Here is a 17,679-nt window from a genome sequence, read left to right on the forward strand (position 1 = left end):
CGGAGCCACACATAGAAACTAACCACTGCATAGAAACTGCATAACTCCTTTTTTTTTTTTTTTTTTTTTTTTGGTTTTTCAAGACAGGGTTTCTTTGTGCAATTTTGGTGCCTTTTCCGGATCTCGCTCTGTAGACCAGGCTGGACTCGAACTCACAGAGACCCTCATGCCTCTGCCTCCTGAGTGCTGGGATTAAAAGCATGCACCACCACCGCCCAGCACATAACTCCTAATCTTGCCAGGACTTCATTCTTTATTCTTTCTAATTTGTTTTTCAAAAATAATTTAAGAGTAATTTTGAGAAAAAGTTCTGTATTAATTACATTAGCATTACATTTATGGTCATACATTCTTTTTGAAGAAGTGGCCAAGTTTGAATTGTATTTATTTATGTGTGTATGCCATGCGCACACACACACACACACACACACACACACACACACACACACACACACACACACCAGCACATGTGTGGAGATCAGGGATGATCTGTGGGTGTCCATTCTCTTCTTCCACCATGTGGGGTCCAGGGATTGAACTCTGATGGTCACGCTTGATGTAAAAGTGCCTTTACTCAATGAGCCATCTATCTCCCTAACCTACCCTTTCTCCGAGTCACAAGAACCCTGTGCAGGATGTCTCACAGACCCTGTCTTACATGTCTCACAGGCTCTCTCAGGGCCGTCAGCAATCCTTTCTCCTTTTGATTTGTTGATGGCACAGATTAGTGGGCTTCTCTTTTCATTGTGGGGTGGAGGGGTGGATCCTGGTGTGTGTGTGTGTGTGTGTGTGTACACATGTACACACATAGACATTAGTAATATATAAAAAGAAATATTCCCTTCTAAATCAACAGGGTAAGTTTATATAGAAGCTCTCCCTGTCTCTCATTTTGAGATGGGCACTTACTATGTAGAACACATTGGTTTCAAACTCATGATCCTTCTGCCTCAGCTTTCCGAGTGCTGGGATTACAGGCATGACCTCCTCACACCTGGCTTGACAGCTGATTTCTTATACACAACACAAAATTTCATATGAAACAATATGAACGTATTACAAAGATGAGTGCTAGCACAGGAACGTATACAGAAAAGCATCCCCATGATTTTAATATCCAGAGGTAGCCTCTTGATTATCTGAATTTTGCTTATTCTTCTTTGGGGAATGTGCATGTTTTTAAGTGGAATACGATTACATGCAGTCTGTGGAAGGAGAAGTACTGCCCACGTCCTGACGTTATAGTTTGCAAGGTTTGCAAACTAAAGCCCATTTGCCAGTGTCCTCGTCTCTTGAGTCTCCTTCGCTGTCTGGTAAAGTGGAGGCGACAATGATTAGCAGTTCACAGCATCTCACAGAAGACTAGCTAGTGGAGCGGAGTCTGACACAGCGTCTGTGGGAGGGAGCACTGGCTGACACTTCACCTGAGAGACTGTGCTTTTTCATCACTCACTATTTTATCGTAAGCTTCTTTCTCACCTTGCAGACTTGAACACGCTTTTACAGCTCTCCTTGCTACACGTGTATATGAGTATTTGCATGTGCGAGCTTACCTTCATCCACCCACGCATGTGAGCTGGGTACTGTGTCTCCCTGCACTTCAGGCTTTCTAGGTTCTCAGAAGGCAAACCAGTTTGGACTGGTTCCTGGAAACTGTTTCGGGATCCCTGGCCCAAGCCACCAAGTTGCTTCCTAGAAAGGCTATGACGGTGTCAGCTGCCTCCTGTGATGGCAGCATGGTCTCTACTACCCAGGACAATCCCAGAGATGGTCTGATTCCTCCCCCAAGAGGATCCCATCATCCCTCAACAAATACTTTCCAGAGGCAGGATGCTGGCCAGTACTGGGGCCATGGAGAGTTCATGTTAGAATGACATGGGAGGAGAGCCAAGAGAAGACAGTAGCAAACAAACAAATCACTGAGCAGGAATTCCCAGCAGAGGCGAGTGCTGTGGAGAAAGTCCATCAACCATACCAGAAGGGCTGGACTGTTCAGATAAAACCTCTTCCAGGGTTGGGTGAAAGTCATCATGCTTGGGCATGAATGACAAGGAAGTATTGCTGGGTTGGGGCGGCGGGGGGCTGGATGGGGGGGGGGAGGCAAAGCCTAAGTATGGCTTCAGCATCATCCAAAAGTAAAAAGTAACTGCACTGGAGTGCAATGATGCAGGGACCACAGAGGAAATGGACGTGAGTCTAGGAAGAGCTGGCATTTCATGGCTAATACCAGGATAACCCACTGCATGCCTTTAAGAGCCAATGTACCGTTTACAAAGATCACTGGAGCTGCTGTGTGGGGAAGACTGGGAGTGAGAACAGAAAGCAGGGGTCCTAGGCAGGAGGAGAAGCAAGAGACTGTGGCTGGGACATGCTTGTTGTCAGCACATATGGAGGGAGGCATAGATGGAAACAGTGAGATGCCACCGACTTCTCACTACATCACATCTGCAATGTGTGATGACCTTCGTTGGAAGGGCGCGCTATCTGCAGCGGGAAGAGCCACCTCAGCCTTTCGGAAGAAGATTAGGATCTGTGTTCAGAATCAGAGTCCCATCTCCAGCAAGCATCTGAAACCCCAACCACATTGTGGAAACTCATGAAGGTAAATGTCCTTCTGGGCAGCATGAGCTCGTATGCAAGCCATGTCTGAATTGCAATTGTGCCAACATCTGGTCCCTGCAGGAGCCTGAGCTTAAGAATCTGTGCCTGGTGGATAAAGGGGGCTAGTGCCCGTATGAGACTGAAGGCTGGGCACTGAGCCCACTTGGGACCCAGGGGCCCAGTTCTATGCCTGATTCATGAAGTGATACTTATTGCCTGAGTACTCCCTCCACCCAGCTTCAGTTTCCACATCTACCAAGTGAACCATCGAGTGCTTCATTCCTCCATGTGGGGGTTAGGTCATAGGGCCAGCCCAGTCCAAACCATCCTCTGATGACTCCTGAAGCCATGACCTGCTCCTGAGAGCGGGTGCTCTTGCTATTATGGGAAATGTGCTTCTTGGCTTCGCAGGGTCACTCCCTTCTCTGACAGGGGACCCTTGACTCAAGTCCAACTGATTGGGGGGGGGGGGTTGTGTAATAGGCCTATCTGTATGCAATGGGGCCGGAAGTCCCCACGGCAGGACTGGGGCTGGCAGGGCCTCCCAGTTTGGCTAGGAAGGCTGGTCTTCAGAAGTATGGTCCCTGTTGGTCATGGCACAAGTGGTCATCCCTTACATCCTGGAGGCTGCCCAAAGCTGTGCATCTGAGAATAGAAAATCATTCTTGAAAGATTACAGGGTCTGAACTACCAGGGTATGTGAGGAGTCTGGAAGACCACCACACTCGTGAGGGAGAAAGGACCAGAAGATGGGTCATAGAACTCAGAGACAACCATCAACAGTGTCAACCATCAGACTATTGATTCTGGGTCGTGTGTGTGTGTGTGTGTGTGTGTGTGTGTGTGTGTGTGTGTGTGTTCATGTGTATGTGGGTGTACATGCATGCATGTCTGTGGAAGCCAGAGGTCCACCTGAGTGTCATTCCTCAGGAACTGTCCACTTTGGTTTTTTTTTTTTTTGAGACAGGATTTCTCACTGGCCTGAGGTTCATTGATTCAGCTTGGCAGGCTGTCGGGATTTGCCTGTCTCTGCCTCCCCGGTGCTGGCATGACAAGAATGCAGCACCATGCTTGGCTTTTAGAACATGGGTTCTGGGGACCAAACCCAGGTCATCGTGCTTGGTCAACAAGCACTTTACTATCCGGGCTCTCTCCTCAACCCACCTCTGAGAACTCTAGAAGATGGCTCAGACTGAAAATGGACAGAACTAAGCTTTTGACCTACTCACCACCCGGCTAGGCCCAGATCTTCCCATTTTAGACAGCCACTCCATGTTCCTTCCCATATTCATGCATAATTAATTTCTATCGTTGCCATCATCAACGTAGTGACATAATTGGACATGTCTTGTGGCCTCCATCCCTGATATTTTACTTGATCTGAACTGTCTTCTCCCTCCCTGAGACACCGGCAGGGTCCACCTGGTTTCTCTGCTCCTTCTCACGTCCTCCAATCAGGCCTTCCCAAAGGGATCAAGTTACCCACCTATGACACTGCGTCTCTACTGTACACAAACTTCACTCTGCCCCAGGCAGCCCCTAGCCTCACTGCCCCACTTTACAACCAAGAAAACAGACTAGACAGACTGGCCAGGTCTGCCAGAGGTAGTTTAACTGGATGGGAGGTGAGAGGGGACAAACAGAGCCTATCATCATTCCAGGGCGATCACTCCCGGACCTCAGGCCTCCATATTCTATGTTCAGCGTTCTTAGGTTATGATTGTACAGTTACAGAGGGACATGAGTTCCTCTTTCATGAGCAGACAGCTGAGCTTTCCATGGTTATCTCAAGGACAGATTGTGGCTCTGGTTTTGTTTTGGATGTGTGTTTCAGTGAGCTGGAGTGGCCACCTGACTCAGCCATGGATGGCACATGGTCAAGGTGATGAGGGACAGAGAGCCTGAGAGCTTGCACAGACCCCATTCGTTTATAAAACAGAGGAGGTGCTCCTTAAGTTGTTGCCCAAGATGGATGCTGGAGTAAAATGGTCCTTGTATCGGAAAGTGTGATTCTCAGTATGTCCTTCCTCTTGTTCAACATACCACAATGCTAGACTTGCTGTGACTCAGAAAAATCCTCGATATTTTCCTCACTAAAGGCAGGGCAGTGAGCTGGAGTCTTTCCAAGGCAGACTTCTCCTATTGCAGTGGATCCCAAAACCCACTGAGGCCAGGAAGCAAGCTGCTCTGCTGACCACATTCTCCTCCACAGTTCCCACACGGAGTCCAGGATTCGAGGTTTGCTGATAGACTGCACTTAAATGGCATGGGATTGAACAATTCTTCCCCGTGGGTGCCTCAAACACACTAAACTGGTCCTTCTTACCATTCTGAAGGCTCTGCGGGATGGTGCGACCTCCCCAGGTTACCTGGTATGAGCCACTTCACCTTGGGACTTTGTCTCTTTATCAGCATAACAATGACTTTGCCAGATGACCCCCAAGTAGCACCAACCCCATAGTTAGCAGTCCCATGAGTCTACTGCAGGTTTATGGAGGTGCTGAGGAGCAGTAGGGCCTAGGGAGAACCTAGACCTTTGCTCAGACCTGCAGACACATGGGGTAAAACAACCCTGTACCTCTAAAGTTTAGGGGTCCCATTCCTGGACTAATGACAGTGTGATCATCAGCCTCCTCCTAAACAATGAGGGACACACTGAAGATGAGGCTGGAACCTGGGTATGCTCTACCAAGACTCAACACCAGAGAGCCCCAGAGCACACACCGGAGACACTGTGTGGAAGAGAAGGGTGGGGCATGAGGATAAAATGGCAAGAGGAAATATTTTGTCAAGTTTGTAGAATTCAAGAGAATCTTGGCCTAGTCTTTGTTGCTTAAGTGATGTTTTTAAAAAACAATCATATTATGTTGCCCCAAAGACCTTAAAGGTAGATTTGGACTCGTGCATCCTAAGATAAGGCAAAGAACCAGCCTCCCATTGAGTCCAAGAGACAACTGGTTTCTGTTCTCACCTTTGCCTCTCAGACCCCTTCGTGCTGGGAACACAGTTCACACAGCACATCTTTCTCTTTTTTGAACGGATGAGCGAATCAATCAATCGATTGGTCAATCCAGGAAAACCAAAGCATAAAAAATGGACACTTCTTCACCTCTCAAACGCCCTACTGCCTCACAGAATGTACACTTCAACTTACAAAGGTACAAAGACATCGTTAAGAAGTCACTGGACGTGAGGGTTCTCATCTCTTCGTGGTTGCAAACAAAAAAGGTCACTCAGCCACGGAGTAGGACAGGAGAGTTCATTGTTAATAAAAACAATTATTTGGAAGGACCTTAACTGTCTTCAGGGAGCCAACAGACTAGCAGGCTGACATCTTCCACAGGCGGTTGAGAGCATTTGCTCTCTTGCATTTCAAAAGGTCCTTTCAGCCATAGTTAATAAGGTGGCTGCATACAGCTCACTGGCAGTGGGAAGAACAATCATCGACAAGCACCGGCAAGCTGTTCTGACTCTCGGGAGGGAAATGAGAATGAAGTTGGTGGAATCCACCTGGTCTAAAAACACCAAAATGTTTCCTTTGACTAGGAACCCTACACATGGAGCTGTGGGTGTAGTTCAGGTGGCAGACCTGAAAGCCCTACCAGCATACACAAAGCCCTGGGTTTGATCCTCAGCATCTCATAAACTAGGTATGGTGGTATATACCTGTAACCCCAGCACCCAGGAGCTAGAGGATCAGGAGTTCAAGGTCATCCTTAACCTCATAGCAAGTTTTAGCCAGCCTGAGCTGCTTGAGACTGTCTCCAAAAAGTATTTCGGGTTTCACAGTCTCCTTAATGACTATGATGAAATTGAAAATATTGTCCCCAGAAAATATGCTTACCATAAACATGCCAGTTCTAAAAAGTAGCTGCTTTTTATTTTTGAAATATAGTAAGAGAGACTACTTTTACTACTATTAAAATTAGAATATAAAAACATTTTTTAAAAATAGAAATTTAGAGCTGGTTGTGGTGGGGAACACCTTTAGTCCCAGCACTCGGGAGGCAGAGGCAGGCAGATAACTGAATTCGAGGCCAGCCTGGTCTACAGGGTGAGTTCCAGGACAGCCAGGGCTACAAAGAGAAAACCTGTCTCGAAAAACAAAAGCAACAACAACAAAAAAATAGAAATTTAGGGACAGGAAAGATGGCTTAGTGGTTATGACTACTTGCTGCTCTTGGAGAGAACTTGAGTTCAGTTCCCAGCATCCATATGGCAGCTCATAACTTTCTGGAACTCCAGCTCTGGTCTGATGCCCTCTTCTGGCCTCCAAGGGCACACACATGGCACACACACACCCCACCCCACAGAGAGAGAAAGATGGGGGGGGAGTTTTTGTATGCTGAATTAATTTGGCACCCACTTTCAGGATCCCTTTTCCTGGCAGTCTACAACAGATTCGCAGACTTCTGATTAAGAACAAACTAGCCCAAAGCTCAGGGGATTGTTTCCTTATGAGTCACTTCATTTCCCAGGCAGGAAAGTCTGTTCTCCGGCCAAAGACCACATCACAGCACTGGCCAGCAACTATGGTTGTCAGGGAGCCAGATGACAGAGGATAAAACTCTCAGCCACCATCGTCATCACTTATAATGTGCCTCGATGCCAACCCTATTCTGCCCCCCAAATAAGCATCTTGTGTTCCCAATTAATTGCCATTCCTTGGAGGGATTAGAAAAAGACAGCCTTCGGTTACATGATGCAGCTCAGAATAGCTTTGCCTGTGTGCTATTTTTTTTTTTTGAAGCACAGCTCTCTATGAAATCATTAAAAAAAATAAATAAAAGCAAACTAAAAGTCCAGTATTTATGCAGTCTTGGGGATGACCATTGTGCCATAGAGTCATGGGAAGATGCTTACGTTAGGACAGAAAGAGAAGGAAAAAGCAGAACCAAAGTAATGTCCCACCCATCCGTGATAAACTATGCCCAGGATAAACCAAAGTGAGCAGGTCTTAGGACCAGCGTAAGCAAAGCCAGCCGGATCAGAGTTCATGTCTGTTTTCAGCATTACCTTTGGGGTTACATAATTTTTACAGATTTGAAGTCAGGAGACAAATGATACATCTGTATTAAATTAGCCTACCCTCCCAGTGGATCTCCCTCCCTGGTCTCAGCAGCCCACTTGTTCTGTGGCTTCCCTTGTGACTGACTTTGGGGGGTGTAGGACCAGGGCAGAGCTAGCAGAACCCCCAGACTCAGACGACCACAAACCCCAAGTCTGGCATTAGAAAGAGCAGGAAAGACACCATCAGAGTTTCCAGCATCTGTCCTGGTTCCCTTCAGACCCTCCTCGTTTCTATCCTCAGAAGAGATCGGCTTCTGTAAACAAGGGTGTGTGTGTGTGTGTGTGTGTGTGTGTGTGTGTGTGTGTGTGTGTGTGTGTGTGTAGTGGGGGAGGGGGCTCTATGTTTAAATTCATGGGGTTTGTGGAACAGACATGTCGTCTTGTTTGTGCATGCCATTAGAGACTGATGTTCACATTCATATCGTTCACAAACAGACTGACGTTTGGAGTCAGATGTAAATGGCTTGTCTGTGGTGACCAATTAGTGGTGAGAAACAGTACAGTCCCTCGGCTGCCAAGACCCTGGCCTGGCTCAGCTTCCGCCTGGCATCTGCGATCCTCATGGTACTCCCATGAGAGCATGAAGTCAGCTACTCCCACGCAGCTACCGAGAAGACCGTGGATAGGTTCCTACGGCCGAATCTGAGGGAAAGAGACAGTTCCAACATGGAGAGGCTCCAAACACTGATGAGGGGTCAAGGTCAGATCCAAGTGAACTGCCTACAGGTCTGCCCGCAGAGCCCTGATGAACTCCTCCAGCCGGGCTCCCTAGAGAGTCTTTCATGGCCTGCCTTTCATGAGGCTAGGGGAAGTGAGCAAGAACCTAAGGGGCCCCTCCTGCTCCCTGACCACAGTGCTCTTTCCAGTCTGGACACACAAATGACCTGGTTTCCTTTAGCTGCTGGATCAAAGCCTTCTGAAGGGCTGTGGGGACGGTTCCACAGTCCACTCATTGGACTGTGGGGATGAATGATTGACATGCAAGGCTGCCTTTCATGACCACTCTCACTCCTGAGCTCCACAGGCTCGACTCAGGGTCTCGATCTCTGACTAACCCACCGTGTAACAGCTGAGGGGTGACAGACAGTTGCAGAGTTGAGAGCCAAAGAGGCAGAGGGATGTGAGGAGAACGTCACCCCAAAGGCAGCAGGATGGTAGGGAGGGACCAACCGTGTGGGAAAGATCTTCCCTAGAGGAACAAGGGACGGTTACCACACTAACAGCCCACGGGGCATAGAAACAGGCTTAGCAGGAGCATGTCCCTAGGCAAGCAGGCGCCAGAGTCTCCTGGGGGTAGAAACGGCCTCAGCCAGAGGTTGTAGGTACCGGCCTGTGTCTTCCAGGAGCATAGTTTAGAGCTCATCACATCCCCGCCCCTGACCTCTCAGTCTGTGTATAGGTCATACTGCAGCCTGATCTCAGTCTTCACCTCCATAACCATCTACCCCCCTCCTCCCCAACTCCCATCCCCCCACCCTCACCCGCTAGCCTTGCTTGGGTGCTAAGGTTCTGACTAGTGTTTGTTCAGACCAATCCCAAGGACAGGCGCCTGAGCTTGCGCATCTCAGTCCTGCTCCTACCCAGCTCTGGGCCCCTGGGCAGGTTCCTGCTGCCAACGCAGGGCTGTCTGGTAGAGCTTCCGGGTAGATTTCTAGGTGCCTGAGTCCTAACCACTCTTCACTGTGTGACCTGAGGGCATGCTGTATCTACAGAGCCATCAAGGTCTGATGAGGGGTCTGAGAGGTAGCTTAACCTCCCCCCCCACCCCCATATGAAAAATCACAGAAAATCAGAAAGAGGATGGCGCCCAGCCAAGGCACGGGGCCAAGGCTCCAGTCTAGAAGTACAGTCTCAGAGACAAATGAGCCCGGCGGGGCACCGTCCACCTCCAGCACTCTATCAGCTTCTGGCTTTTCCTCCCCTCTTAACCCCAGGTCACCATCTTGTCCTGTCCATACCATCAGCACCCTTTGTTTGGTGATCCTAGGCTGTGGCTCTGCTCTACATCAACATGGACTTTGAAACTCCCTCCTCCCGCCTCTCAGGCCAGCTTCTAGAAAGAGCCCAACTTGCAAGTACTCAGCTGCCTCTCATCTGAGCCTTGTATTCCAGTGGGGCCACTGGGCCTCTCGCCTTCAGAGTCCCCTTACCTTAAACCTTTGCCCAGCTTCTGACATTGGAACACGATTTGGTCACCTACAAAATTCATGCTCCAGAACTGAGCAATGAAGTTACAAAATAAATAAATAAATCGCAAACCTCACTTCATAAAGCTTTAATTACATTCATGATCTTGCACTGGGGCTGTATTCGTAGCTGGCAACAGGCTGAACATGCCTTCTTTAGAACGCTGATTTCCTCTAGAAATCCCACCTGAAGTGAGGTGGTGCCTTTACCGGCAACCCTGGCAACCACATCTGCCCTTCCCAATGACAGTAACAGGCCCTGCACTCAACAATATCCATCAGCACCCATCTGTACCTCAACACCCTCACAGCACCCAGCTAAATGCCACAGATCTATCTATCTATCTATCTATCTATCTATCTATCTATCTATCTATCTATCTATCTATATCCACCTATCTAATCTCTCTATCTTTATCTCTTTTGAGATAGAGCCTTACTATATATCCTTGGCTGGCATGGAATTCATTATTTAGACCAGACAAGAGCTCATGGAGCTCTGCCTTCCTCTGCCTCCTGAGCGCTGGTGTTAAAGACATGTACTGCTATGTCTAACTGCTTTCACCTTTTAAAAATCTTCTATCTATCCTCCAGCTCAGAGCATCTTATCAGTTATCCCTCCTCCAGTCTGCCCATCTCCTTCATCCCATCAGGCCCCCATTCCAAGCCTGCACATAGGAATGGGATTGCCAGGCCTAGGCTCCAGAGAGCAAGTGTCTCTGCCCATCTCAGAGGTAAACGACGTCTTCTCCCTTCCAGCAGAGCCATGCCATGCCAGAAACCCATCCTGCCTCCTGCCTCCCTGGCATGGTGAACAAAGACCTTTGCAGAGGAGGTCTTCGACAACATGACTAGTGCACGACAGAGCTAGGAAAAGTCTCCCTCCGACCCAGGGACAAGGGGCAGAGCTGCACCCTGCCCACAGGAATTAAGCGGAAGTCATCCATTCCCAGATCGTGTCAGCAGCCCAAACCTTGCTGCCTAAGGGAAGACGGTGCAAACCCTAGGGCTCTCTACGCAAGAGTGTGCGCACTGTACTGTAGATGACACCAGCTCCTAGAGGCCTCTCTCCTCTTTCCTTGAAGGCCTTTTCCTTCACCATTTGTTGGCAGCCTCTAGTCAATGGCCACAGGCTCAGAGCACTCAGTGGCTCCAGTAAACACGTCAGGAGCCCTGGTCTTGAAGGTCAGAAGTGATTTGACCTGGGAAGTCAGGACATCTAAAGCCCATGTGGATAGCACAGCGGATTTGTGGACATAAGCATCCCCTACATTTGTTGTGCAGGCCAGATGTGTCGTGTTTTTCTGCTATTGGTCCTGGGGCAACATCCCAGGTGTCAGGTGTACAGAGGCCAACAGGGTGGAGATGACAAGGTCTCCCAAGAACTCCTTGCTGTAGGATTAGGGAATTAGCGTCCTTTTGGTGAAGGAGGGCTGGGAGACCCACTGTCGCCTTGTGGGAGACTGTTCTGCAGTAGAACCTGTGTTCCATCTTGTGGCTCTGTCTAGCACCTGGATCTCTGCTCGGAGAAGCTGTGGATTGATTGGCATGGCGAGGAAGCAGAACACAGAGCAATCAGGCCACTGGCTCACTGTCCCTCAGCTGGCAGGTTCCAGAGCCATGTCCCCTTCAGACCTCTGTCCCACACCACCTCAAGGGAAGCAGAATGTCCCAGAATTTAGGGATGCCCCTTTCCCTGAATGTGCTGCTTCAGAGCCCATAGCTCAGGCCATGGAGGCCATCCTGGAGTTCACCATGGTCAACAGTGACAATTGGAGCTTGGCCCTTCCTCCCCCAGCTTTCCTCCTCATATCCTAACCTTCCCTCACACTCAGTATTTCATTGTTGCTTCTTTCACCCAAAAATGGTCCTCAAGCCTGGTAGCTCAGGCCTCGGACCCTAGCCACTCGGGAGGTGGAGGATGGAGTACTGAAAGTTCCATGTCTGTCTGAGCTACAGAGCGAGATAAAGGACAGCCTGGAACCCAGTGAAACTCTGTCTCAGAATGAAAGAATGAAAGGGGAGGAAAAAGGGGGGGCTGGGTTATCTCAGTGGCACAACACTTTTCTAGCAAGCTTGTGACCTTAGGTTCAATCTCAAGTTAGGGAGAAAAGAGAAAAGAGGAGAAGAGAAGAAAAGAGAAGGGAAGGGGAGGGAAGGGAAGGGGAGGGAAGGGGAGGGGAGGGGAGGGGAGGAGAGGAGAGGAGAGGAGAGGAGAGAAGAGAAGAGGTTCTTCATGAGAAGATAGGAGGGGACTCCAGGATAACATAGCACAGCACAGCACAGCTCAGCAAAACATAAACCATGCTGGTGGGAAACGTCCTGAGTCTAGGTCATAACCGCTGCTCTCTGTTTTGATTTTCATCTCAGGGCTGTGATTCACATCTAAGCATCATCTTCCTGAAACGTTATCAGTCTTCCTCTTCCTCTCTAGGTTCTGAGGTGTTGCTAATCTGGCAGAGGCATCACTTTTGAGGAAAGTGCGTCTGCTCTGGCAGGCCTGCTGAGGAAAAGCTGGCAGCCCGGTCCTACAGCTCCTCTCCACACACCTGAACCTTACAGCAGGCCACTGAGTGCCGGTATCAGCCTCTGGTCCCCATCCTCCATCCCACCCACCACACCCTCAGAGGGAAGCATTTTCAAGCACAGACCGAAGTTGCTAGGCCAGCCGTGGACTCCTGAGGGATAGTGGAGCCCAAAGGATGGCTGGCTCCATTTGGGTGAGAGGCACCCTAGGCAGGCCTGGGTACCCCCTCGCCTTCTTCTTGAAGAACAGTTGAGCTTGGGAGGCTGAGTCCACACCAGACAGTGAGCGCTGCAGAGACGGGCAGGCTGATGTCAGCCCACAGCCCCTGACACAAGGGAGAGCCCCGAAACGTAAATCCAACAAAAAATAGAAGAAAAATACAGTGCGGAGCAGGAACCACAATGTGGCCCTGAAGTCGATGGAGGATCGGAGTGAGCGGCAAAGGCCTCCTGGGTTCCAGAAGGCTCAAAGACAAGTTTCCCCAGGAGTGCTCATCATGTGACCACTTCTGCTTTGAGGCGAGATGAGTATGAATTTTTATTTATTTATTTATTTTTTTTGAACTTTTTATTTTGGAAAAATTCAAGGGTTGTGGGAAAATGGCAGTCGCCAGAACTAAGATACTAATGCCAGTGGAGTGGTACCAGGGACACTGATCTGTAACTTTACCAGCTCCGCTTGATTTGGGGACCCTGTCGGTCTTGAAGGTTAATACGTTGGAGAACGCCCCTCAGTCTGGACCTCTGTGGTCTTGGCAGCGTTGGGGAAGGCAGTGCATGGTGGCAGAAGCTCACAGCAACAACATGTCTTCTCCCTGGTGTGGGTGATCTTGGTAACTCAGCTAAGTGGCCGTCTGTAAAGTTACCCTGTCCAGCGGCTGTTTCTGTCTCTCGTACTCTAGACCCAGTGCCCCCGAAGGTCAGGCATGTCAAGAGAATCCCCCACACACACACAGTTCGAGCTCGTGGTAACACTGGCTGTGTGCTGGTGTGGGCCAATGAGGATGACTACAATGACCGATCACAAAGCGAATAGAGACGCTTTGAAAGTTTTTTAAATTGTGTGTATGTGTGGGCACGTGTATGGGTGTTGTTCCTCAGGGGCTATCCACCTTGCAGGCTTTTTGGTTTGCTTGTTTGTTTGTTCAGATAGAATCTCTCACTGGGGAAAAGATTGTAGAGTAGGAGAGCCTGCCTGACCAATGATCCTCAGGGATCCCTCTGTCTCCACCTTCCCAGGACTGAGATTACAAGTGTGTGCCACCATGCCCAGGTTTTTTCCATGTATGTCAGGGAATCAGGTTGTCTTTACACTTCCAAAGCAAGCTCTTTACTGATTGAGCTAGCAACCTAGCCCAAGTCCAAGATACTTTAAAAAATCCTTTCAAGAAAGCCTGATGTAGTGGCATGGGCTTTTAATCCCAGCACTCAGGAGGCAGAGGTAGGCAGATCTCTGAGCTCAAAACCAGCACAGTCTACAAAGTGAGTTCCAGGACAGCCAGGGCTACATAGAGACACCCTTCTTGAAAAACCAAAAATCAAACAAAAACAAAGAAAAATCCTTTCGTTGGTGGCGCATGCCATTAATCCCAGCACTCGGGAGGCAGAGGCAGGCGGATCTCTGTGAGTTTGAGGCCAGCCTGGTCTACAAAGCGAGTTCTAGGAAAGGCGCAAAGCTACACAAAGAAACTCTGTCTCGAAAAACAAAACAAAACAAAACAAAACAAAAGCAAAAAAAAAAAAAAGCATGTTATCTATCAACTATTTATTTTTTTTCTAATAAAACATATCTTGGCCAAAAAGATGATTATGAAACCAGTTCTATCTTTTCATCATCCCCTGAGTACCTGAAAAGCCAGACAATTCCACTCAAAAACAAAGTAAGAGAAAGCAATAACCAGACACTGACCTTAAGCCGGATGGTGCACATGTAACTGCCAACCTCACTGGGCTCTTCAGTGCTCCAGCTGCCTTCCTTTCTGGGAGGCTGGGGAACTTTCCGCTAGCCCCACAGCTGGTCAGCATGTCCCCATCCATTTTCTCCCACAGCCCAGACCCTCTGTGGGACCTTCACTACCCTTCCCATCTTGGAGCCTCAGACATCAATCCCCCCTGGATGGATGAACTTTCATAAATCCAAAGACTCCTCAGGGAGCAAACAGTGGGGAGTCTTAGCCACAGCCACAGCACAGAGCACATGAGCTCCACATGTAACACCCAAGGCAATGTCTCTGCCCACTCATCCACCCCAGAGGCCTCAGAGCACTGTTCACGTCCTGTAGAGAGACGAACTGCCCAGAACCCAGCTGACAGACCTACCTCTCAGGGCTTCAACAGCTTCTCACCATAGCTCTTCAGATTCCTGGCTGCATGTGATTGAAGAACCTTCTAGCAGTAACCAGGAGCTCTGGACCCAGTTAAGAAAAATCAATCCCATCCCCAGAGGGAGTCTTCTCATCTCAGTCAGCTTTGGTTGCTCGTGGCTTCCTGCCAGCAGCACACAGAGGGGTGTGTGTGTGTGTGTGTGTGTGTGTGTGTGTGTGTGTGTGTGTGCCTGCTGCTGTGATCAGACCTCCATCGGCTGCCCTAAGGAGCAGCTCAGTGTGAGCTCCACCCTCCAGCTAAGTCTTCTGGGGACTTCTGGTTCCTCAGCCCTACAGGTGCTCCTGAGGAGGCTCCCTGAGCACCCAGCTTTCAGCCCTGCTGATCACCCCAAAGCTTTCTCACAGGCTTTGGTTTCACTCTGTGGCTGATGTTTTCCCTCAGCTGGTTCAGCAGGGTTAACACACCTCCAACTAACTCTAGGAAGTATTTTTCAGTGGGCTCTGTCTGGGCCACCTGTGGGAAGTAGGGCAGTGTCTTCTCAGTCCGTTGGCTTTGCTTTGCTGTTAAACGATGCTAATATTAGTGAGGTCACAGGATGTTGTGACCATTCAGTGGCAGAATGGGTGTGACTAGGGTATGTGGAGCTGATGCTCCGTAAGTACAAATCCTCCATATTGGATAGTACTGCAGCCACTGCATGATTCTGACCTCAGAGGTTCTATAACCAACCACTCTGTTTGGCAATGAACACTCAGAGAAGAGAGAGTGAGGTTACAGGGGAAGAGCTGTAACACCACAGTTAGCCATATCCTCCCCCACATCAGTCAAGGGGCAAACGGGATCACGAAAACTGCTAAGAGGACCGGCTAGCCCAGCAGACACCATGGGCCACTGATCACCTGCTCATCCAGGCATCTAAGGGAGCCAGTGGGCAGATCTGCCTTTCTCTCTATGGTCTGGGAGCCTTGATGGAATGTGTCATCCATCTGCTAGCTTCTGTACTACAGCCCATAGTCTGTTTCCGTATGGCGCTTCCTTCCTGGGAGTTTAGAGCTAAGACAGTGTTCACTGCAAGTGTAGGAAAGAGCTATCACAAGTCCTTTGCAGCAGGGCTCAGAGTTCTGGGTTCTAAGTGCTGTTGCTTGTCCCCAAAGGTTTGAGTCGGGGGAAAAGCTGGATTCAGGTCTAAATGTTCCTATCACAGCAGTTAGGACAGAGTAAGCAGCTGGAGTGTTCAGCTACAACAAACAGGCACATGTGTGTGGAAAGCAAGGGAACAGCCCAGAAATTATTTCTCAGGTGTCATTTTTTTTTCCAAGGCATTTTTTTCCATTGGCTTTAAACTTGACAAATAGGATAAGATGGCTGGCCACTGAGCCTCGGGAATCCTCCTGTCTCCGCTTTCTCCCTGGCTGGGATCATAAGCACACACCAGCTTTTGTTGGAAAGTGGGTTCTGAGGCCTGGAACTCGGCTTCTTCTGCCTGCAAAGAAAGCACTTTACCAAATGAACTGTCCCCCTTGAGCAGAGAATGTTTGGACAGCTTTTATGCACTTGAACCTGAGGCTAGGACAATACAAAGGGAAGTCAGGGATCCAGCTTCCTCCGCCGACTCATCTACCCAGAGACAGAGTGGGAGAGATGGGAGGGCTTGCTTAGAAGATTCCAATTTGCTAGCTGTAGATTATTATTTTGCCTTGATTTAGCCTGAGAAAAAGCTACCCTTCTGTCTGCCACAAATAGAGGTTGGAGATATCACACACACACACACACACACACACACACACACACACACACACACACACACTCCAGCAGCCACTCAGAAAAGAATAAGGGAATGATGTTGCTGCTGGCTTCAGACATCTGAGCAGAAGTGAAAACCGACTTCAGCCATTTTCACGCTCTCAAAGCCACAGGGCCCCTCAGAAACCTGGTGGGGAGAGGATCCTTGGGAGAGATGGTAAAGAATGTCAGGTTAGACGGGGTATCCGTTGTCAGACATTGTAGAAAGTCAAGGAGCCTCAGAGAGGTCTTTTCAGGACAGGACTGAGACCAGACCCAACTCTGACTCACCCAGCTCTGTGTTCAGCCTGACTGCCTCCCTCCATCACTTTCCCCCATTTATTTTTGTGCATTTGAGGTGCCTTATGCAAAACTCAGGGCTCTCTTTCCATGACTCTACACCAACCTCCTGGTAGCAGCAGCTCATCTCTAATTAAAACCAAAAGATGTGAGCAAAAGAATCGTCAAGTGGAAAAACGTTACAGTAATCTAACCCAAGATTCACTTCCAAGGTGGTGGCGTGAGACATTAGATAGTCCCCTTTTAATGGCAACAAGTATAATATCAGATAAAATTGTCAATGAAGCAAGTACAAAGAACAGACATCCAGATCACTGGAAAATGACCCATCATTAAGAGCTTCTGTTGTACCAGGATGGCCACTAGTCTGTGGCCTTATTGTGCTGCCCATCCTGCAGTGTGCTATCTTGGGTGAGGAAAATCAGAGATTTTCTGGTACCTGTGGTGGGCTTGGTCCAAAGGCTAATATAAACCAGCAGCTGTAGCAGGTAGTGGGAGCAGGTTTGGTCTGGGGGGTGGAGAAGAAAATCTGCAGTTTTTGGGTTAAAGATTATTTATTCAGTTGTAATAAACAGTTACAAGAAGTGGGGGAAACTACAACTTTCTTGGGTTAAGGTTATAGCTTTGGTCCAGGGTGGAAAGAAACTCAGTCACAATGGGAAGATCCTTCAGGCAAGATGGCCATGAAGAAGTCAAGATAGTACAATCTCTCTATACACCCGGTGGATTGCTAACACAAGCTTGGGTGAGGTGGTGGGTGGGGGGAGACTCAAGAGAGTACAGCTGGAAGTGACATCAAGGGGACATGGGAGGGCTTGATGCACAGCTGTTTCTCCAACCGCACCCAGCTTGGGCAGCGGAGTGTGGAGGGCCTCTTGTTCAAGATGTC

At 49.0% G+C, this 17,679-nt stretch overlaps 1 protein-coding gene across 1 annotated transcript in view; it reads right to left on the reverse strand.

Annotated features, from left to right (window-relative positions):
• The window catches only part of Blk (BLK proto-oncogene, Src family tyrosine kinase), a 46,034-nt gene extending 31,195 nt beyond the window's left edge, over positions 1–14,839 (reverse strand). The window contains exon 1 of the mRNA XM_042284247.2: positions 14,703–14,839. The gene's annotated coding sequence lies outside the window, so the exon portion shown is untranslated. The remainder of the gene's footprint in view (positions 1–14,702) is intronic.
• Positions 14,840–17,679: the final 2,840 nt, after the last annotated feature.

The sequence above is a fragment of the Peromyscus maniculatus genome, chromosome 9, assembly GCF_049852395.1.
Source record: "Peromyscus maniculatus bairdii isolate BWxNUB_F1_BW_parent chromosome 9, HU_Pman_BW_mat_3.1, whole genome shotgun sequence".
NCBI lineage: Eukaryota > Metazoa > Chordata > Mammalia > Rodentia > Cricetidae > Peromyscus > Peromyscus maniculatus.